General features: G+C 40.5%; 1 protein-coding gene across 1 annotated transcript in view; it reads left to right on the top strand.

The window, feature by feature from the left end:
- The window catches only part of mettl4 (methyltransferase 4, N6-adenosine), a 90405-nt gene that overhangs the window by 63864 nt on the left and 1258 nt on the right, over window positions 1-25283 (top strand). The gene's annotated exons all lie outside the window — the stretch shown is intronic.

Below are 25283 nucleotides of genomic sequence, written 5' to 3'. Positions count from 1 at the left end.
GGTTAATAATCTTCCATCTACACCAGCCAGCTCAGGTTGAGGCGGCATGGAGCATTACCAGGTAATTCCATGTGACAGCTGAAGCCGAAGGGAATAGTGACGGTGACTTTGACGTGGGAAAATGTCGTGCCACCACCGCTGAGATTGAACAGCAGTAGAATCAATGGGGAGCTCACCTCATGAAAAATGGATGAAAGGTGTTCTCCCAACAACTTAAATTCCAAACCTTCAAACAAGACGTACAAAAAAAAGGTTTAAAAGTGTATGTATAGGTGAAAATCATATAGTGTTTTATGTTCAGTAGACGATAGATTCAGAAAGTAGATGGGTACACAATAGGCCAAATACTTTCATGCTCTTTACTCACAATGTCAGTCCCAACTTCCAAGGACATGAGAGGATGTTAACAATCCATAGAAGGCACATTTTTGCTGCTCTAGCTCATATGGTGGAATCATGTATAATTATATAATATATACGACTATGTTGCTGGCTCAAAGCAAATCAGCATTTTGATCAATTCTATTATCCGAAAGAAAATGTGGGTAATAATAGCAAAACGTTACTTTTCAGAGAAATCTACAGAAATAGAGTTGGCAACTGTACTTGGACAGTTTTTCCCCGTCTATTCCCGATCTCTTCGCCAGAAATAGCCGAACTACAAGCTCGAAGCGCGTTGCGAGCTTCTAGATGTGCTATTTGTGGCGAATGTTCCCCCCAGAATAGGCACGCTGGGGTAGGTTCAAGTGGTTAAGATCTACAGGACCTGTTTACAGTCGTGGGTAGGTGTTGTTATACCGGCTTCTATCTGACATTAAGCAAGGTTAGGTGATGAGGAATGTTCTCATGCGTTAGAGGACACGGGCATCAAAGACCCGGTCCCTGTGGAGAGGATGAGACCCCTGTGTTTCATCATGTCTGCTGGTAGAGGCAGAGTCAATAACACCTTCAATCTCTAATCTCTTTCTCTCCCTCGTACTGTATTGTACTTTTAAAGCTGCTTCGTGCAACAATTCGCACAGTCACAACAAGGCCTAAAAATACTGAGCACTATAATTATAGATTATCACATGGGCGTTGTTGTTGCCCAAAGTTATCCAATCAAGACAGCTGGGCCCGACAAGGCTGTACGCATAGTAACCAGAACGCTCGCCCCGAAACACACTCGCCCCCATATATTCCGCGGAACGCTTGCCCCCAGCGGTTCTTGTATTCTTGTATTAGTTTTACTGAGGTTACGTATAGGAATAAGGTTAGGTTTAGGCATAGTTTTACTGAGGTTACGTTTAGGAATACAGTACCTGGTGGCAACCGTTGAGAGGTCGCGGATTTGACCCAGGGTGAGCGTGTTTTGGAGCGAGCGCTCTTGTATTCATACGCAACCATTCTGTGAACCATCCAACGTCGCTAGTTGTTTTGCGCTCTGCTTGCGCTGATTGGTCAGCTACTGCCACATCCCTATATGGCTGATACAGCTTATCATCCTCTTGGTCTTTTTATCACTCACCTCAGTGAGTGATAAAACTCGTGTATGTGTGTGTGTTTGTTGTGTATGTGTTAAGAAGACATAACATAATGCTACCGATCAATATGTGCACATGCCAGCTGTCCATGTTGCTGTTTTCTAGAGTTATATGCCTATATGCCAAGCCCAGCCTTCTGCAGTTTACTTTTAAAATATATGGCAATCCATCAATAGAGAGATATATATATACAACAGTGTAATCATGCATGTACTCATGTGAAAGTGTTTAAGATTTATTACAGTATAGCTCAGGCTTGGCTTTTTATGGTACGCCTGATTGCTCTGTGCCCTTCGGAGATCCAACCTCAATATTTCTTGGGCGTGAAGTAAAATTTTGCATGCTTACAGTACCTTGCAGCATGACTTGCTCCAGAAATTTCAACGGAATGGTAATTTCCCCTTCCCACAGAGGAACGAATGCATGAGTTAAAATTGCTTGACCCCGCTCCTTACCTTCCTGCCACAACAACTTAACAACCAAAATGTCTTTATAGTACGGCTTCAACGTCAACATCATGAACCTGTTAAGTTTGCAAAACAGCCTGTCTGAATACGTTATTAGAAGTTTGCAGAAAAAAGCACGTGAAGGTACAGTTCAATACAAGGTCAGCTAATCTGTCTGTCTGTCTGTAACCTTGATGAGGGTGGCTGTGGCTCAGGAGGTAGAGCAGGTCGGCCAATGATCCGTGGGTCGGCGGTTCGAATCCCGGCTCCTCCTCCTGTCCACATGTCGAAGTGTCCTTGGGCAAGACACTGAACCCTACACTGCCTCCAATGATTCGGTCGGCGCTAGCTTGCCACCATTGGTGTGTGAATGTGGGAAAAGTGGGGACGCTGGCGTCGAATGTTCGCCGCTCCACCTCCCAATGTCCCCTCCCTGAATGAATGAATGAACCATTGTAAGAGCGCTTTGAGTAAGTTTGAGTACTTAGAAAAGCGCCATAAAAATGCAATTCATTATTATTATTATTATTTACATTTTCTAATCATGCAAAGAAAACGATATAGACCGGAATCAATGTGGGTTCTATTTGGCAGCCTAAACTTTCTTCGCCAGCAATGTCGCCACCTGTCAATACATGTATTAATGGCTCACTGTTGTTGGCTTTCGAGGCCAGTGGTTCCACAAATGCAAAGCTGACCACATTAATTTTAGGTGATAATTGAACTAGCATTACCTTACACTAGCGCATTCACGGGGAATAGTGATTTTTAGCATTCGACTTATTCGACCCATAAGTATTTGAATATTCGATTAATCAATTTGATTATTAAAGTAATTTAAAAAAGAAAGAAAAAAAATATTATAATTTTTTTTGGGCCAATAGCAATGACGACTCGACTCAAGGAATGCGAGTCGACACCAGGCTCTTCGCCCGACGCGTCGACTTTCAGGGGACAGCCCTAGGCACAACCTACCTCACATACAGTATGAAATGATTTGACAACAATCAACCATGAATGGATTAGGAAAACTACCAACACCAGAGCGTGTCTGCTGTAGAAAAGCCACTAAAAAAAAGAATATATATATATTTTTTTTTGTAATAATCGACTTTGATGTACAGTCGTCAAATAGTGGTTTGATAGTCGAATATTCGAATATTCGATTATTCTGTTAATGCCCTACCTTCCACTCTTTAAAAACCATTCTAATCAACACAAAGCCTGTGTCCTCACTGTAGCTAAGACTGTATGGAATTACCCGACTATTCCAATGAGTCATTGTACGATTTGACACAAAGAGAAAACCTACCGTACATGATGAGCATACTTTTACACAGAAACCGATGAAAGGCAAACATCTACTTTGTATGTACTGTATGTGTCTCTGGTCAAATTAAGCACATCAAAAGCACTGCCCCAGTGATTCATTCTTGTTTTCCTTGGTCAGGAATTTGTAATTGTGTTTCATTAAAACCACGGCCACCTGCCATGCTTTCCAGCTCATTAGTAGCCTGGTACTTAAGCGTGGATTAGAATATCATTATAGCCTTATGAGAACACAGGTGACCGGTCCAGGTTGGGGGGGACTTAACAACACGCCAATCCAGCGTTCACTGTTGAATATCAATGAGCCCCCGCCCCAACACGCCCCCCCACCACCACCACCAACACCACCAACACCAACACCAACACCACAGACTGTGCAGACTCGTATAGAGCCAACATATTGTCGGGCAGAAACCTCCTATCTCCATATTCTAACTTAAATTAGTGCCCTACCTGATCATACTAACAGCGTCACACAAAAGCATCAAAAGTAGCAGATCCTTGGCCTGGGCCGCAGCGTGGCGGTCCAGGCACCCTAGGCTGCAATGCCAGCCTGACAGCGTGTCGCGGGTTCGACTCCCGTTCCCGACGACCTTTGCTGCGTGTCACCCCCCCATCTCTCTCCCCATTTCCTGTCAGCCTACTTTCCCTATCCCTCTCTAATAAAAGGCATAAAAAAAGCCACAAAAAATATCTTTAAAAAAAAAAGTAGCAGATCCACAAGATCGAAACACGGCCCGAAGCGACGCGTTTTGAGCTTGTAGATCTGCTACCTTTGCTATTTTTTTTTTTAGTCCTGAAAAGTCTTGAGTGAGGTTTCCACGCGACATGCAGAGACGATAAATTACTATTTCGTTTTCTTTAATCTTTTGGTCCACACTTAATGATAAGATCATGCTCTGAAAGAGTAATTTTTTGTCAATATGTGTCAAGGCTAATACGCTCCTGAACAGAGTTCAGGATTGAGACAGAAAGAACATCATAATTTTTTAATGTTCATCATTACTATTCTTGTCCTCCTCCGTAGCTAGCTAACCTCGTGCTCCATGTCAGACATATAGTCACGAGTTTCAACATTTCGCAGCCGCGCTCAGAAATCTCTTATATTGCCGTTTTCATCCACTTAGAGGCCTCGGGAGAATTACAGTATGAGAGCTTAGACCGGTTGTCATAGGACCGAATTTCCCAGACATATACCAACTTGTCTGTCTGTCTGTCTGTCTGTCTGTCTGTCTGTCTGTCACACACACACACACACACACACACACACACACACACACACACACACGCACGCACGCGCGCGCGCGCGCGCGCGCATACGTAAATATGGTCAATGAGCCTTATTCACATCATGAAGTCAGTGTGAATATGGCTTATTGGTATAAGAAGGGAACAATTCACCTTTCACAGAAATAGATGGAACTCTAACAGCCATTTACTGAATGTGATGGCTGGCTGTCTCCATGCACTAAACCCACACATATTTAGCTATTCAATAGAGGCCCCACTAGTCTCTATCGACTTGATCCGTGAAGAATGTTCTGCATAACATGAGACCTTTCACCACTATTCGGCTGAATGGATGGCGTACAGCAATTGACAGGAAAACACTGAGTAAGAAAACATCTTGATGGGTGTGTGGGAGAGTGTAATTGAATGGCTTGATATTCTCAGCGGTGGAAAGTTACTAAGTACATTTACTTAAGTAGCCTAATTTTTAAGTACTTTTATTTTTCCAACTTTTTTTTTTATACTTTTACTTTTATTCCACTACATCTCAGAGTCAAATATTATACTTTTTACTCCACTACAATTGTTAGACAACTTTAGTTACTACTGTAGTTACTTTGTAGATTTGGATTATTATTACAAAACATACATTAACCACTTCAGCCCTATTTAAACTTTGGCTATTTCCATGAAGATTGTTATACATTGTATACATTTGAAACCTGTGAAATGGGACATTCTGCATAATGGGTACTTTTACTTTTGGTACTTCAAGTATATTTTGATGCCAATACTTTTGTACTTTTACTCAAGTACATTTTTTATTCTGGACTTTTACTTGTAACGGAATAATTCTACATTGCAGTATTGATACTTTTATTTAAGTAACATTTTACCACCACTGGATATTCTTAAGAGAACATCCGGAGGAGCAATCCCTTCCTCACCAAGGAGCCGGCCTTGCTCCCTATCCAAGCTTCAGTCATCTCCAGGCTTGACTAGTACAACAACTCTCTCCTTGCTGGTCTGCCTGTATGCTCTCTTAACCCCTTCAGCTGATCCCAAAATGTTCACATCTCAGTTGCTACAGCAGTTGCTACTTGGGTCCAATTCAAAACACTGGTGATGACGTACCGATTTAGGTGACTAATGATAATAATAGGAGCATTAAGTTAGTTTTATCGCTCGGGGAGCAGTTAGAGGTTAAGTGTCTTGCTCAGGGACACTTCGACAAATTGCTGAGGCCTGGAATTGAACCTGAGACTTTTGGCTTCCCAGGTCCTCTAACCGTTCAGCTATGGCCACCCCATTACTATGGGCATGGCACCCCGTTACCTTCAGGATATGATCCACACCCCTTCCTGCACACTTTTAGATCAGCTAATGACTGTCTCTCCTTTCCCTACTACACTCTAGTTCTGGTCCATAGCATTAGTTCTCTCTGCTATGGACCAGAGCTAACTACACTCTATGTTTCACACAGTATAATCTGGTATTCCATTTTCATCATTTCCATTGAATGCACTTGACTAGGAGAAAGAATGCCCATGAAAATAACAATATTATTTCATACGCAGAACAACTTTTATAATCTCAACTAACTGCAACGGTGTTTCCAGGTAACCTACATTTTGCTTTTACAGGCATCAAATGAAGCTAGCAGGTTGTATGGGTAATAGCATGTAGAAATATCATTATAATTAGCTCAGCTGAATATAGTGATCGCAGAAGGTAACACAGCTAAATTTAATAAGCTACATTAATGTGCCAATAAGAAGGGGATATCATATTTTAAATGATAATGATTGGATTTGTGGTTATCACGCACATCTTGTATTACCAGCTAATTGGACAGGTTCATTCTATATTGGGTTTATGTTGCCTCACATCGGCATAGAGCCTGATTTTAAATACGTGTAAAATAAATCAAAATGAAATTAAAATAGTGCAGACCCTATAAATTACATTGTGTGAGGACAGCAACACTGGGTTTATTCCTTTGTATGCAGTAAAGTAACTACAGTAAGTACATTTACTCAAGTTCTGTACTTAAGTACACTTTTGAGGTATTTTCACTTTCAATACTTTTACTTCTACTCCACTACATCTCAGAGATAAATATTGTCCACTACAATTATTTGAAAACTTTGGTTACTACTGTAGTTATTTTGTAGATTTAGATTGTTATTAGCCTACAAAACATTTACCACTTTAGCCCTATTTAAACTTTGGCTATTTGAAAATAGCAGATCCACAAGCTCACAACGTGACGCGATGCGACACGTTGTGAGCTTTTTCAAAGGTTTTTAGCGGTGCCAACCGCTCTACACTTGGCTTTTACTCCGTGTCTGTGTGTCCGTATGAGCCCGGGATGAGCACGGGATTTTAAACAGCTATAACTCCAGTTTGCAGCATGCCACCAAGTCCACATTTGGTATGTGGACTTACACCACCAATAGGCACGAGCATGAATTGATTAAGTTATCAAAGAGGGGTCCAGGGACCCCCAGCGCCCGTATGAGCACGGGATTTTAAACAGCTATAACTCCAGTTTGCAGCATGCCACCAAGTCCACATTTGGTATGTGGACTTAGACCACCAATAGGGACCAGCATGAATTGCTGAAGCCCCGCCCCCTCTGTCTTCCCATTGGCTGGCCTTCAAACAGCCATAACTCAAGTTCGCAGCATGCTATGGAGTACAAATTTTGTACATGGACTAAAGCCAGCAATAGGCACTAACTGTCATTACTTAAGCCCCGCCCCCTCTGTCTGCCCATTGGCTGGGCTTTAAACAGCCATCATTCCAGTTTGCAGCATGCTACCAAGTACAAATTTGGTAAGTGGACTCAGACCACCAATAGGGACGAACTGAAATGAGTTAAGGCCCGCCCCAAAGGCACCGCTTCCTTCACACAGGGTGTGATTTTTTTTATACACTTTAGACATATGATAACTTGTGAAACGGGACATTCTGCACAATGAGTACTTTTACTTTTGATACTTAAAGTATATTTTGATGCCAATACTTTTGTACTTTTAGTCAAGTACATTTTGATTACCAGACTTTTACTTGTAACAGAGTGTTTCTGCACTGCAGTATTGATACTTTTATTTAAATAAAAAAATGTAGTACTTTTTACACCGCTGTTTGTGTGCTAATGTGTGCAATGTGCAAGACATGACCATGCTTGACACTGAAATCGAATACGTGTTGAATATGACAATTGCTACTTAATTAGAGAGTATTATTGGATTAATGACCGGGGAGATGTGTGCAATCTAATTGGCACAGAATGCTTAGCTCGTATCCCTGATGCCTTGTTTATTCATTTATTTATTTATTTGTTTGTTTCTTTATTTATTTAGATCTACTTTGTCCATGTCATGCGACATCAGATCACATGCAGCAAGATAACACATAGCCACATATCCAAGACAATAATATACATACAACACATAGTTCCTAATACACATATAGCATCTAAAGTGTCTCAAATTGTTGAACACCATCTTTTGGGTAGAGATGATCTTGAAAGCTGCAATGCCGTCTAGTCATGTTGTGAGTTCAATGTTTGAAATCTTTGAATTATTTCTAATACGTCTACTGCTACTATGTTCCTCTAGTTCCGGGGTCTTCAATAGGGGGTCCGGGACCCCTAGCGGGTCCTCAGAGTCACTACAAGGGGGCCACCATATCTTTGTGAGATAGGATTTTTTTTTACATTAACCACTTGAACCCCAGCATCCCTATTCTGAGGGGAACATTATCCAAATAGCTGATCTACAAGCACACAACACCTCGCGCTGCGAAGCCGAGGCGTTGTGTGCTTGTAGATTGTCTATTTTCGGCAAAGTGGTTTGGTGTAGCGGGAAACATTAGCAGACCAAGTACAGAGTGAAAGTAGTGTTGATGGTTTAAGTGGTTAAATGTCTGAAAATACACATGAACCCAACATACACTGATGATAGTGGTATCAAACAAGTCTATGAAGTTATCTATGAAATCTATCATCTCTCTCTCTTAGCCAGCGGGTCCTTGCATGGGCTGAAAAACGTTGCTCTAGTTAGATAGTATTGATCGCCGTGGGGGGAAATAATTCAGGTGTCATCACAGCACCACAATAAGCATGAAAAACAGGACAGATACAGGGAAGACAGAGATACAACTAAGATGATTGGAAATAAAATCAAACGAATAAAGACTAAAAATCTGAATACATTTTCAATACGTTTTTTTTTTGCTATAAGACAACCCCAAAACCACCTCCAGAGGAGTAAGAGAAAACAGTGAGATATCCAGGAGATATTATATTGTATTGTACTGTACTGTATGTGAAGAGGGGGTTCATTCCAGTCACTGAAAAACAACACCTGCGTCTTACGGTCCCTGAAGGCAGCAGGGAGATGGAGAAAACAAGACGCTGTTTTGGCACCCTTTCTATTCTGGCTAGGATGCACAACGAGGGGGAGCATGTGTGTGCGGACTGCTGGCCATATCCCTGATCAATGTCATACAAATTCTGTCTTGAGATACCCAAAATAACAGCCACTGCAAGAACACCACACCTGTAAACTCTCCCAATGTTGGTGGTTCACACATGGAGAGAATGCACGTTTCGGTCGTGTAGACCTTTCTCAGTCTACAACGTTGCAATCTAATATATATATACAGTACATAACGTGCAAGTGGCAGTGTGCAGCTTTATTTTTTATTGTCGTTATTTCGTCTACTGTTTGTCACCAACGCACATGCTTTTAAACATATCTGGGTGTGCGGAAGTTCTTTTTCACTGATATTGTGTTCAAAAAGGAGGGAATTGTGGATTAATGTCACTTCATTGTTGGAGTCGTCTTGAAGTGAAAGTGCTTGTCCTTCTGGTGCCGCTTCTGTATGCTGGCCTGGTATTTATTGCATTTATTGCATTTATTGTTATGATTGTGAGTACAGATTTTGCTCTGTGGTGGCCTCTCTTATCTATATGTAAATTATGGTCCAGTCCCTGCTTTAGATAAAGAAGAGAACTGTATTTGACAACCAAACCGTGCCCTTAATTTACTGTACTCCTACCAAATTAGAGATTTAATAAACTTCCATCCTAGAAATACAAAGTGTCTCACACTCTGTTTTTCCCAACATTATGATTGATCAAAAATGACTTGACAGAATCCAATAGCTTTACATTTTATTTGATAAGACTTGTTTTTCTTGTTGTCCATAATTCCAAACCAACAAACCACTGTTTTACTGTAATAAATGAACAAAGATAAGGTACAGTATTCCTTTCTGTTTACCCTTTCTTTTACCCAGACAATGAATTGCAATGAATTTCAGTCAGGAATACTCACGTCAGATAAGTAGATAGCAATACAGTTAAACTTGGCGTTAATGGCTCCGCTCTTAAGATGTTCCCCACATTTTGCTAAGCAGCATGCTTAGCAAAATCAGGGAACGCTATGCAAACTCCCCACAGGTATACAAGAGCTTGCCTATAGCAAGACATTTAATCAGATTAACTTGAGTCACGCAAACATTGAATTTCAGTTTACTTTAGAGCCATGCACATACAGTATGAAATTCAGTTTAATTCAGTTTAACATTCAGTTTAAACGTTTGAGTAATGCAAGACTCTGAACTATATAAGGTGGAGGCTGGGGTGGTGGAGGCAAGCTTTGCCAGCAGCAGCAACGTTTAACAGCAATTGAAAAGCAGAGATCCAGTGTAGGAGGGAGTTATTTAAACGGACCGCCTTGTTGAGGGAATGAGGAGTGATTGGTATATAGAAAAATGATTGAAAGCTATCAGCAGACTGCAGATACTGATTACAGCTGAGGCGTATATGACTCCCGTGCCCAGCATGAACTAACGTGATGCTTCATGAATAGGGGTGAAACAATATTAGTTTAAAGTCATACTTTGTAACTTCTTCAATTAAACAAAGGTTATTATTGATGTCAATGTCAATGTTACACAGTATAATAGACTTTAAGCCTGTGTGAAAATGTTTTAATATTTTTTTTGATATTTTTCAATTTAGCTATTTCTTAACATGGAAGTTTGCTGCTGCCAATAGATGTTCTCTCTGATTGATTATAACAATGGTTAATAACTAACAGCTTGACAGAGAAAGAAAGGACAACCTCTGGGCTGGGGCTTTGTTGAAGCCATCCTTCTCATGCTGTACTCGGTGCTTCTATGCTGACCTGGGAGTGAGAGCACACAGAGGAATGTATTCATTCACCTCCACTGACAATGTGGTAAATGCCAAGGACCAATTAGCCTCCTGTGGCCCTCACTGCGGGGTCTTCAGCCAGCAGACAGCTAATACTATCAAGCTGCCCCTTCCCAACCCACAGCCTAGCCTCAAGGCCGTTAGCATTCAGCAGACATACTGTAATATGATGTGAACATTGATGCACCTGTTGTGCATTCTAACCAGTGGTCCAGGCTCAGATTTCTTAGTTAAAGGAATAGTTCACCCAAAAATGACTTATTTTCTATCAATTACACAGCCCATAAAGCCTTGAATTCATGGAGATTTTTTTATGCATTCCTAAGCCAATCATTTGATGACCGGGTGTATTTCCGATAGGAGACTCAAAGAGACTCCTTTGAGTCTCCTACCGGAACCGGATACATTAGCATCTTTCCGCCGGTAATCAAATTATTGGCTTAGGAATTAGGAATTAGGAATGCGACAAAAACTAAAAAATCTCCATGAATTCAATTCAATTCCTATTTGCGTGCGTGCGTGCGTGCGTGCGTGCGTGCGTTGTCACCAAAACATATACAGGTAGACTAGTGACAGAACTGTGGAACATAATTTAGAAATGCCCACTGTCTGTTCGGTTGGTTGTTTGTTTATTTATTTCGTTCGTTCGTTCTTTCTTTCTTTCTTTCTTTCTTTCTTTCTTTCTTTCTTTCTTTCTTCTTTGACACACAGCCTGGTGTTGAATCTGATAATAACATTCTCCTCGTCTGCACATGGTGTCAAAGTGGAATGATGATACAAATGTGAAGACAGTAATGAGTGCTATAATTTATGTATGAAGGGGAACTACTGTATGGATGACGTTATTAGTCACTGCATGGCATTGGGTCCCCACCAGAGAATGGTGCAGAGAGAGTGTGGGGCCAGGGACCCCCAGAAGCAAAGATTTGTGTTAAACATTTTTGGTTAAAAACAAAATATATTCAAAGATTTGCACACATTTTCAAGATTTTTCTGTAGCACTTTACAATAATGACCCGTTACAAAACATTTATAAGCAGTTTGTAGACTATTAACAAATCATTAACAACCTGTTTGTTGACATTCGTAAATGATTACTAAAACCTTTATAACTATGGTTAAAAATCATTTATAAGGTATTAGTAAATAGTAAACTACTAATGAATAAGCCATTTATATACGTCTGTAAATGATTATTAAATAATTTGTAACTGATGTTATATAATAATAATAAGCTATTTGTAGATAAATGAATATTGCTCTGGGGATGGAAAAACCTACAAACGTCGCTTTTTAAATAGCAAAGAGGAAGGGTGACGGCAGGGACACACGCACAGGATCATTGGCAGAGGGCCATCATGAGAGAAGATGGGGGGGAAATTAAATTAAATTATAAAAAACTGAAGTAAATTAAACTTTGACCAAAGTTTACAAAGGAAATGTTTTAATTGCATGCTTTTACGTCATTAAAAATCCCATTTGGTGGTTTAATGGTGTAATTATTGTTACGTCCATTAAACCACCATTACATGTTTCTTCTCGTGCACCCCCATAGAGGCAGCTCAAGCAGCCCAAGGGGTGCACGCACCCCACTTTGGGACATTCAAAGGCCATGCCTCACCTAGACACAGGATCTGACACAAATTCAATGCATCCCCTGATCAAGCACGCAGGCTCTATCGTCACAATGGTAAAATTTCAGCACTTTGCACTGGAAACCACGTTCAAATCCGGGGTAGAAAAGGAAAGTTCCTCCTTGACCCTTGAACTATTTAGAAATGTTTTTAAAAATAGTTAAAAAATGGCAAAGACGTTTAGGGATAATGGGTAAGGCACCGGCAAAAATATGGCCCTATGTTTGTCTACTAATTTTGTATGTCCATGGCAATGAATTTTGACAAAAATGTCAACTACAAGCCAGCATGGCGATGATCCCTTGATTATAGGTATCTGCTTCCCTCTCAGACCCTCCAAATGTCGATTGAAGTTCGAAGTCTAAAGTGCAGTGGTCTAAGTGCAGTATTAAAAGTCCAAACTGTATTCTGTATTGTTGAAGGGACGGACAGTCAACTGAATATCCTCTATCATTGGAATGAATGAGGGTATATAAATCAGACAGCGAGCCTGGGTCTGCCTCTCAAACTTTAATGAAGGTAATGAATGAACATGAGCAAATTACCTCTACTCCTCTCACACTGTCATCACCCTCCTCTCTCTCTCTCTCTCTCTCTCTCTCTCTCTCTCTCTCTCTCTCTCTCTCTCTCACTCTCTCTCTCTCTCTTTCTCTCCCTCCTTCTCTCTCTCTCTCTCTCTCTCTCTCTCTCTAACCAGACCCACTCCCCCCCTGTACTTATAGACAATGGTGGTGGAAGAAGTACTCACATTCTGTACTTAAGTAAAAGTATCAATACTGCGATGTAATTTAGAAACACTCTGTTACAAGTCATGTACTCAAGATTTACTTGAGTAAAAGTATAAAAGTATTGGCATCAACATATACTTAAAGTACCAAAAGTACTCATTATGCAGAATATCCCCATTTCACAAGGTTTCAAAATGTTTTGAAAATAGCAGATCTACAAGCTCACAATGCGTCGCAGTTTTCAAATAATTGTAGTGGAGTCAAAGTACAATATTTGCCTCTGAGGTGTAGTGGAGTAGAATGAGTGTACTTAGTTACTTGCCACCACTGCTTATAGATTAGGACAATTCACTGGCCTGTCCACCTGAAGAAGTACCTGATCCATCAGTGATATCAAGACATCACCGTATGTGGGCCTCTAGTACTGTACACTCATTGATCACGCAAACATGACATGTTGCCCCATAAAAACAAGATGAACGGGCGCTTTGGACAGGTACTCCGTCTGTTCATGGCACAAACAATTGGCAGTAAGAGAGAGAGAGGGAGAAAAAAGAATCTGCCAAATTAAAAGGAGCACTTGCATTTGTGAGGACCACAATGGAAACGTCCCCAGGACTTTTTTTGTGTTATCCTTTTAGCTTTAATGTTCTCAACCTTTTCAGGCCGCGACCCACCAGAATAATCCTATTTGAACTGGGGACCCCCCCACCCTGATAAGCACTTGGAATTATAAGAGTTGAGGCATTACATTTAGTTTGACTCGGTTCCACAGAAATATTGTGAAAATAGCCGATCTGCAAGCTCACAGCTTCTTGCAACCAGAGCCGTTGTGAGCTTGTAGATCTGGCCAATGCTTGTATATTTGGCCAATGTTTCACCAGTTTTTATTCATTTCTGACTAATTAAAGTATTCAATCAATCAATCAAAAAGTCAAATTTGATGAGGCAGATAGTGTCTTTCACCATACGATATGCGGCAATACCATCAGCTCTGCAGAAAATAAAATATTGAAGTATAAAATCGGACAAATTATCAGTCGTGAGGGAAAAGTGCAATGCTTAAGAAGAAATAAGGTAGCCTACTCTTTGAAGGGACTGTGGAGTTGTTCAAGAACACTTCAAGTCCTTGCACAGACAATGTTGAAAATTAGTTTTTTACTTTAGCTAATTATCATTGGGAAGAATATGGTAGCATTACTTGACACCTTTTTTGTAGCACATTCTATTATCACTTCAGATTATAATTTATTAATAACCACTCAAGCATGCAGTATACATACTGAAGGGAGCAAGCCTAATGAACTGTGGTCTCAGCGCAAGCATTTGGCAGTGAATGCAAAGGCTTATTTAGGTTTTTGCCAGTAGCCCATGGGGTATACTGTACATGCTAAGAATCTGTATTATGCAGCTATTACACTGTGTATGATTTATATTGTACCACATAAACAGGAGAGGAACTAGAAATGCAGTGTAAAGCATTCCAAGTTTCCTTCAACAAAGCTCCCTGTCTGAACAAGTAGCTTAGCATAATACAGTGGTTCTCAAAGTGGGTTTTTGCTCAATTTGTTAATACAGCATAGCAAGTATTGTGTACAAGCTCACAGCGAGTTTGTAGTTGTAGCTATTTTTGAAAAATATCAAAAATGTTTGGAAAATCTCTTCTCTTCTCTTCTGGGGGTCCCTGGCACAAAACCTTTTCAGATGGGGGTCCACGACCAAATCTACATATACATTTGGGAGTCCTTGGCATGAAAAAGTTTGAGAACCACTGGCCTTATAAACAAATTAATAAAAACGAATCCTGATCTATGAACTAAAAACAAGAAATGACTAAAGTCATAATATAGCCGCCAGCGGCAGGCTTTTTTTGCCCCAATCTGCAGCACAAAATGTGAAAGTGGTCTTTAAAATGAAATGTCAGCCATTCCAATGCAACCGAAAGGACTCCACAGAGAGGTTCATCGGTTGGCTACCAATATGAAGTGTGTGTGTGTGTGTGTGTGTGTGTGTGTGTGTGTGTGTGTGTGTGTGTGTGTGTGTGTGTGTGTGTGTGTGTGTGTGTGTGTGTGTGTGTTAACGAAAAGTGCAGTAGAACCTTTACCAGACCATAGTGAAGTCTGTGGGTTTCAGATACCACATAGCCTTTATGAAAGTGAAGCTCACAACGTGTCTTTTAATTTCATGCAAGTTTGCCCTTTTCACTACTGGCTTACATGAACAAAATACCCAAATGGGTCCATTTGGTTTCATTAATGTCTTTTCTAATGCAAGTATTCAATAAAAAATGAAAAAGAGCAGATCTACAAGCACACAAGGCGGCGACGCGTTGTGAGCTTGTAGATCTGCTATTTTAATGAAGCATGAAACACGCTGATTGTAGCGTCAGTTTTGATGCTAAAAGCATCATCAATCTTGGAATGGTTTGCATCATTTTAATCACAAGGCACGTACCTTTAAAATGGTATATAGATTGACAATGTAGGTGACACACACGCAAGTGTAAATGTGTTTGTTTGGGGAAAAAACGCTTGTTTCGGCGCTTGTTTTTCATTCACACACACACACACACACACACACACACACACACACACACACACACACACTGTTCGGATCTTCAAACTCTTAGCCCTCCGAATAGGCTGACAGGAATCACACGTCTTTGTCACAACTCGTGTTTTGTGTTTTTGTAGTTTTATTTCTAACAAATGTCCACAGTACATAGACCACAGATGACACACAGGTCATAAACCTGGGAATATAGAAAATAAACAGCATTACCATATATTCATAGAATATATGATTCACAAATAAACAGCAAGTAATGTAGTAGTCTATCACAGTAGAACCGAAATAGCAGAAAATGACTACATTACCCATGAGGCATTCTGAACGTACAACGCGTCCCCCTCTACCATTAAGTTACAGTGTCCAAGTTACAATACACAAAATACACCAAAATAATACTTTTCAATGGACTACTTGGGTAGCACTGATAACATTAACCACAGTAAGGTTCATAAAGTTTGTAGATGAGATGTTTACATTGTTAGTTCAGTCACGGTGACGACGTTAGCATTAACGTTAGCCGCATGCTAATGCTAAACGTCCGTTAGCTTAGCAACACGCTAACGGCTCATATTAAGTTGGTTTGGCTAATAATCATTAATCCCAACTAATGCCAACACAGTAATGGATGTAAACGTTCACAGACATGCTTTGGACATTATTATTATTGCCTAACCCTAACCCTAACCCTATATTGAACCAGCAGTTACACAATACAAGTAGCAGGCCATGCTAGCAGCTAACAACATACCAACTGGCTGTGTGATCCTGACGCAGGTAGAATAGGAATGAACGTCTCCACCATTGTAATATATTTTTACAAGTCACATTATTTAGACCCATTAATACTTTTACAATACTTTCAACCAATACTTTTAACTTAGTGACCTAAAAGTCTTGACACACACACACACACACACACACACACACACACACACACACACACACACATACACACACACACACACACACACACACACATACACACACACACACACACACAGTGTTGCCATGTGTACTAATTTTAAGCGACCTCGTGTTCTGTGAAGTTGCTTGTAAATATTGGTAGTTGCTTTTTATTTGTTATTATTTTGTTGTGAGCTTGTAGATCGGCTACTTCCAAATAGTCTATTTTCAAATAGCCGATGCATATAGGTTTAAAGTGCTCATGTAGCCTAATAGTCACTTAAATATTTGGCTTGTTTTCATTGACCTGGTTGCTTATTTCTCTCTCATAAATCTGGCAACCGTGTCTTTGTTTAGACCAGCGAAGAAGGAAATGCGGAAGTGATGTTTTTTTCCCGTGTGAAAGACAGTATTATGTTGCGAAAATATAAAGACATTACAGCACCATAACATGGTTAATACATTTTATTGTGGGATGTACAATACATGAAAAGTACGGGTGTAATAACGCGACTTGCGTCGAGAACTAATGGAGAGCGGACATGACCGCGTTTGGCTAAAAACTGTTAGTTAGTTGCTGTTACTATTAGCCAAAATCGGCTAGCGCTGGAAGGAAGCCACTTCACATTAACACATTTATATCATATTTACATGCCGAGTTAAGCTCTGACATTTAAGTGATATGTAGCCTGATATTACCAGATTGCTGTAGTGGGTTTAGAATATTGTAGACGTTTTTTTTCATTTGCTCATTGCTCATTTCAGCTCTTCTGGAAAATCAGCCAGCCCTAGAAGACTGTCTTCATGGGCAGTCAGAGGCGTGTCTAGTCCCATTAGCTTGGGAGGACGAGGCCGGCCGTTCAGAGTATGGGAACGTATCCCATTGGCTTAAACGACAGCCAATCACGCAAAAAAAGTGTTCAATACATGTCGGAAATCTGTCGGGTCAGAGTCAGAGTGAATATAGAGCCGCGCTTTCAGCTGGCGGCTAAAAAGGCTCTCCGTTTGTACAACGGGTACAATGGGTGTTTCATAACCGGGGCATGCAACCACACTCCACTGTGTCTGTCTATTAATAATAATACAAATAAATAAATAATAATCTCTGCGTGCGTTCCTGGCCGTCTGTGTGCATATCTCAAGAACCGTCGGACCGATCAACTTCAAACCTCACGCGTAGTCATGGCTAGTTGACAACCAAATACAATATCATCCTGATATTGTATTTGGTTGCCATCACCAATGCACTTTCTATGCTAAAGACTAAGCTATAATCCTTGGTTACCAATGTAGAATTGAGTGAGTGGGCATATATAATACATTTATGCTAATCTAAACAGAATACATATATATATATGTAGTCATTTGTCTTTATGTATATTAAACATCAGTGGGCATTGCTACGAAAAATGGCAAACCATCTTCCCATCTCTCTCGAATGAATAGAGAAATGTAACCTATGTTCTCTGCTCAGTGGGCAGGTTCTATCTTTAAATCATATTCTGTTCTTTACACAAACCCCCTTGTTGATGTGGGTATGGATGGTTAATCTTTCACACTGTCTTTTGTAATTCATCTGCTCATCCACTCAGTCAGCTTACTGAGCTGTAGCAGCAAGCAAGGTCGCAGCAGAGGTGAATCTCTTCATGGAGACCATGCCAAATAACTTCCCACAGAGCAGAACCCATGTCATAAGGACTTGAGCATTTTCATCGCTAAATCATTCATGACACTTACATTCAAATCATCTTCCTAAGCCATGTATAACCAGGTCACAGGTGGACAGTGAAGGTCTTCATAACATAAATTGCCCAATTTGGGACATATTAATAAACTTGACCTTGACCTTCAGTCTGTGCCATAAGGCCATCAATTTAACGAGTGTGTGCTGTAGGTGCCAGAATTGACTTCCTGTCCTGTGTCAACAGAACTCTGGGCAAACTTGATGTCTATTTTATGCATTTTGAGGGTCATGCAAGGGTAAAGTACCTGCCCAGTACACACCATCCAGCTTGTCTGAGCGTATCATTGCTGTCGGGCAAAAACCTCTTATCTCCATATTTTAACGTTTTGCGTTTTACGTAAATTAACGCCCTACTTGATCATACTACAGCGTTGCACAAAAGTATCAAAAATAGCAGATCCACAAGCTCGAAACGCCGCAATTTTATTTAACATATATTGTGTTTAGAATATGAACAATTATGTTTATTATTACGAATTGGCCTGCAGCAGTGTGCTTTTGACATGCTGAATCAGTGCAGCTTGGGTGGGAGGAAAGGTTCTCAAGGGATCTACCAGACCAAACCATCTGGTTTCATCTACTTTATTTTATTTGTTTATGGTGCATATCGTCACCCCAAGGGGTCTCTTGCTGTACATGATGACGACCATATGCTCCAGTCTCTGTGTACAGGGACATCAGAGTTGATCTTTTCAGGCTTCAAGGTGAGGCGGGCCACCAGGGTTTTTCTGTAAGATCCAGAGCTGCCTCCCCAAGCTGAACAAGCACTCCTTTTTCCCATAGCTAGCTAAGGAAGGCTGATGATGGTCAAATCTTGGTACCAAGTCCCTTGAGAACCTTCCTCCCACCCAAGCTGCACTTATTCAGCATGGCAAAAGGGCACTGCTGCAGGCCAGTTCCTATACCGGAAGAGCTCCAGCTAGCAAATTCACTTTTCTCTTTTTTAATCAGTTCTTAAAATACACATATTGTACATAATATTTCCTCTTGAGATTGCATATATTGCCACTACAGACCTATATATAAATATAATTTGGCAATTTGAAAATAGACGATCTACAAGCTCACCATGCATTGTGAGCTTGTAGATCTGCTATTTTCAAAGAATTTATATCCATTTTATACATATGAAATCTTGTGAAATTGGACCTTCTGCACAATAATAATAATAATAATAATAATAAACTTTATTTGTATAGCACCTTTCATGACATGAAATGCAGCGCAAAGTGCTTTACAGAGCAAGAATACAGTTACAGTTACAACCAATTTAACAATAAAGCAAACAAAAAATAAAATAAAATAAAAGCAAAAGCATAAAACATTAAAATAGGCAATACAGTGAGGACTTAAAAATCAACCAAAGAGTCAGCTAAAAGCAAGAGTGAAGAAATAGGTCTTGAGCTGTGCTTTAAAGCTATCGACAGAGGCTGCCTGTTTTAGGTGTAATGGGAGTTTATTCCACACTGTTGGTCCGTAAAAGCAGAATGCTGCTTCACCGTATTTTTTATATGTCATTTTAGGCACCTCGAGTAGGTCAGCACTTGAAGACCTGAGGGTCCGTTTTGGAACATGTCTCTCTAGGCAGTCATAGAGGTAGGAAGGTGCCAGACCATTTAGAGCTTTATAAACTATTAAAAGAATTTTAAAATCAATCCTAAAAACATTTACTTTTTGGTAAACTTTTACTTTTTGGTACTTTAATGTTCTGATGCCAATACTTTTGTATTCAAGTACATTTTGAATACCGGACTTGTACTTGCAGCAGACTATCTCTACAATAGGGTATTGATACTTTTACTTAAGGAAAATACATGTTAGTACTTCTTCCATCACTGGCTGAGAGTAAGAACCCTGTCCTCTGTGTCTCTTTGTCCTCTCTGCTGCTGACTCTCTCCAGCCATGCTGTTTGTAGCCCTAGCGAGCCAGACACAGGCAATCATTCACCATGAAGCTAAGTAGTAGCACTGGCTGAGAGTAAATTACTGACTGAGAGGGAGCCTCCACCTCCACCAATTAGTTCTGGCAATGGAGAAACAAATCTCATTTGACACTATAACAGCCCTGAATTGAATGGAGCGGTAACGAGCAGCAAGTCATAATTTTCTTTAAATAAATAAGTAGGAGAAGAGAACAAAACGTGCAGTTAACCCTTTAAAACCGGGAACGCATCTGTGTGTCATTTTAAGATTTCTTTGGCTATATAAAAATAGCAGATATACAAGCTCATAGCGCGGCACCGATTCTGGGGGTCCCTGGAACAAAATATTTTTAGATGGGAGGGGGTCCGCGGACAAATACATATTATTTTGGGGGTTGACATGCAAAAAGTTTGAAAACCATTGAAAATATAGCAACATAAGTAAAAAAAAAAAAAAAACTTTAGGAAAAAAAAAACTGTTAGGATTTAGAAGACATTTGTAAAATCCCCAGAAAGCAAAGATTTGAGTTAAAAACTTTCGCTTTAAAAAAGTATATTCAAACTAAAGATTTGCACACATTTTCACAATAAAAAAAAAATAGCAGATCTACAAGCTCGTAGCGCGGCACTCGGTGCCGCGCTATGAGCTTGTATATCTGCTATTTTTATAGAGCCAATGAAATCTTAAAATGACACAGATGCGTTCCCGGTCTTAAAGGGTTAAACACCGCACGGAGCAAGGGCAGGAGAACAATTAAGCCATGCTCACTGGGTCTTGTTATATAGCTTTTGAAATAGTTTGTCAATAATTTTTGAGCAAGTATTTGAACGATTATTACTCAGCCTACTTAGAATTCAATTCCATTTAGACAGATCACCCTGGTGTGTGTGTGTGTGTGTGTGTGTGTGTGTGTGTGTGTGTGTGTGTGTGTGTGTGTGTGTGTGTGCGCGCGCGTGCGTACGTGTGTACATGCTGGGAGTGTGACAAACAAACTATCTAAAACAAGCAGGAATCAAACCAGGAGGTGTCTGTGTGGGGACAGACAGAGAGATCAGTGCAAGCGGCAACCCTAATCTCTCAAGACAGATTCTGCTGGTGTTGTCTGTTGTTATAGTAGAAATAGACACAGATGCACCCGGGAGGAAGTGTACTAAGAAAGGGGATGAGCCAAACCTCGTAAGGAGGTGGTTATTATTATAACTTTTTATATGTTTTTTTCTTTTTGTGTGTATCGGTCCTGTGTTTCATTGCTGTGGTGACTGCTGCCATGACAACTGAATTCCCCTTGCAAGATCAATAAAGTTCTATACTCTACGAATGAATGAAAAATACTATTCAAGCTTATTCAAGGCCTTATTAATAAAACATCCAGCACAATGCGTTGCAAATGCGTCCCTTGGAGATCCCTTGGAGATCGCTGAATATTTGCCTATTTTCTTATATTATGAAAAGCCCAGAATAGGGCCGCTAGGGTTCATGTGGTTAAAAAGGAGAGGGAGTTGTGCAACAGCAGCACATTATACTTTTCTAAATAGATTTCTTTCCAAAACGTTAAAGAGATATATCATCCCAATTGCCTGTGCTGCTTTGGGCTGGATGCTGTGGATGTCATGCTATTGCCAAGAAACAGAATGTGTCTCTCCTTGGTGCTAAAATTAGGCTATTACCACAAGCAATTTACAGTGTTGCTCAAACTGCTGGCGAAGGTAAGTATTCTCTCATCTATCTAAAAAAACAGCCCTTCCGCGAATCCCTGCAAGAGCCACAGGGGCTTTCGATGAGGTCTTCGGACAAATATATGACACCGTTAGGCCATTTCCCACAGTGCAACAGCATATTAGGGAGAAGTGAAAGTGCCCAGGATGACACCCCTGTGCATTCTTCCTCCACATGTCTGCAAACACTTGGAACAGGCTTAATTGGATGATTTAGGGCTTGCGACAGATGTTGTGTGTGGTTGAAATGTTTCTAATTTGCCTCTCGTGCTAATTGGAGCTTAGCAGTGATGTTCATTGCCACACAGAAATGGTAGCGATTCTGTCAAGAATGGTTGTTTGTTGTTCAGCTTTTCTTTTTCACTTTTCTTTTTTTCAGCATTAGTCATCAGAATTAAATTGCATCAAAGAAAAAACCCTCCCACAGTTGGAGCAAGTCCTTTTAACAAAATGTTGTTGGCTGTATTTTTGAATTTATGGGTAGAATTCCATTTGTAATATTTGACATCTCCCCGGTATGAAATTATGATGTTTCCACTTGATTTGTAGTATCACAGGAAACCTAACAATCATTTTATTGTTCAACTCTGGGTCACTAATGCTCCACCTCGCTGCATTTCCTGAGGAGGAATATATAACAGACGATAGATAATTCATCAGCAGTCACTGCTACGCTGCCTGCTATGATTAACTGTGAAACGCTAAAGATAGAAAGTCTCTATTTTAGTAATTGTTGATATTAAAGATACATATCGTCTCTATCTATCTATCTATCTATCTATCTATCTATCTATCTATCTATCTATCTATCTATCTATCTATCTATCACTGAATCTCTTCAGGAGGTGGAGGCAGTAGTGCTGCTTTTTTTTTTTGTCTTTTTCACCAAGTATTTGCAAGATGATTACCTTTCAGGCTCCAAAACTGCACCGTTTTGAGAAGCAGATACCATGCTGTTGGTCAATGGCCCACTGATTCATAAAATAAATACATTCTTGGAATGAAAAACGAAACAAAACATTGAAGCATATCGACCAACCAAAAATATTGAAGTACTGTGTAATGCTATTAACCACAGAACAGAAGAAGTCAATAGCAGAAGTGACTGGCAGAAATCTCCTCAATAGGTAGGCTATATAGATGGTTGTACACTCTTTGTTTAACCATTAAGAGATACTATCCAGGGCAAGCCGCCTAATCAGGTATGACAGTAAATTAATTTGCTTCATAAAGCAGATTACGACAGTAATTTATTTATTGCTCTGCTAATTTAGAAATAGGTTTTTGCCTCAGTCATATCCAATTATGTGTGCAATTCATCAGCTATTTATTGATTGTCTCAAAGTGAAGATGGGGAATGGCTCGCACTGAAAGGGAAGCAATCAAAGAAATGTTATTGGTAAGCAGCTGTCAAACAAGAGAACTGTTTGAAACTATCCTTTGAAGACACATAACCAGTGGTGGATAGTAATGAAGTACATTTACTCGAGTATTGTGCTTAAGTACATTTCTTGATCTGTACTTTACCTCAGTATTTGTATTTTTGGATACTTGGCTTTCACTCCACTACATTTCTAGGAAGGGAAAAAAGTACATTACTTAAGCCCTATTTTAAATCCTAAAAAAATCCTATTAAAATTCCTTAAGGGGTGGGTGGGTGGACTGACTGTGGACGGCGGACAGCGGTTACATACGTAACATCTGGACTTGCGAGGCGTACCGTTGCTCTGATCCGCTTCAAACTTGGTACACACACTGTTCAGGGGTCTGCCATCAGAATAGTCATACTAGGGGCCACGTGCGGCTCCCAGGGTGCATGTTTCGGGCAGCAGTGGCCTAAAGTTTAGAGGAGCGCACTTGTTGCCGGAGGGTTGCCGTTTTCATTCCCCCGGATCGGCAGGGAAAATCTGGGTGGGGAAGTGAATGGCCACCACTCACCCCTCCCCCCAACACTGCTGAAGTGCCCTTGAGCAAGGCAATGAACCTCCAACTGCTCCAGTGGAGCTGCTCAGTGGCCAACAGTATAAGAGAATAGTCACACCAGGGGCCACATGAGGGGCCACATCAGGGGCCCCCGGCGGCCACAGGCGCATCGCTACTCCAATCCTCAACAAAATGGCAAAGAATCCGCTCAGGGGTTTGCCATGAGAATAATCACACCAAAAAACACTAAATTGCACACATATGGGGCACTACAGCAGTGTTTAACACTTCAAATGGCCATAACTCAATGACCATTGCTCTGATCAGTGCAATATAGGACTGGATTTGAAGGCTGCATAGCGGCCTGAAAATCTAGGATGATAAAAAATAGCCGATCTACAATTGGAAAATGTCTAAATTGCAAAGCACTGATATTAAGAGGGATGAATGAATTTTTCCTTTTGTTCTGCACAGAAAGTGGTGATCAATAAAAGTGGTGATCATATCCATTACGTTCTTCAATAAAACAAATGGATTGGCTTATCCATGTGTGCAAATGCATGGGAAACGAGTTACAATTTATCTTTGTTTAAGGTGCACTTCCTTTTACAGCAGACATACAGTGTACAGTATGAGCAAACACAGCAGGTAGGCTACTGTATATCCATGTCACAGACAGTACTGAGAGATAGTGATTTATTACTACAGCATTATTGTACTAAGATGATTAGTGTCAAGCTGCTCTACTGTCTTGATTTAATATATTTTATTGAGCAGTGAACGATAACGGTACTGTATAGCTTGATTGTGCACATAACTGTCCCCTACTGGACACACACACAGTGTGTGTGTGTGTGTGTGTGTGTGTGTGTGTGTGTGTGTGTGTGTGTGTGTGTGTGTGTGTGTGCTCTGTGCATATACGTGCTGCTTGGCCGTCCTCCTCTACTAATGACATGAGGAGGAAGTGACATCATCAGGGGATCAGGTGACAGCTGAGCTGAGTAATGAGTGTAAGTCCAAATACAGAAACCTGGTCCTCTACCGACCCCTGACCTCTGAACCCGGTGACGTCAGTCATAGCTGCCCGGACTGGCCATGACGTCTTGGCCAGAGGAATACTAGTTGGACTCCATATATCGCTGCTGTCGGGGCAGAAACCTTGTATCTCCGTATTTAAACGTTTTGTGTTTTTTTTTCTTCACGTAAATTTTCGCCCTACTTCGTCATACTACAGTGTCACACAAAAATAGCCGATCTACAAGTTCACGACGTGCCGCATCGCCACGCGCTTTGCGCTTGTACGGTAGATCTGCTATTTTGGTAAGTAAGTAAGTTTTAAAAAAGTGAAATTGAAAGTGGTTAAGTATGCTGTGGATTTGTATA

The sequence above is a fragment of the Gymnoscopelus microlampas genome (assembly GCF_963454915.1).
Source record: "Gymnoscopelus microlampas genome assembly, chromosome: 22".
Lineage (NCBI taxonomy): Eukaryota > Metazoa > Chordata > Actinopteri > Myctophiformes > Myctophidae > Gymnoscopelus > Gymnoscopelus microlampas.
Note: the sequence above shows the minus strand (reverse complement) of the source record. Positions and strands in the feature narration are given on the sequence as shown.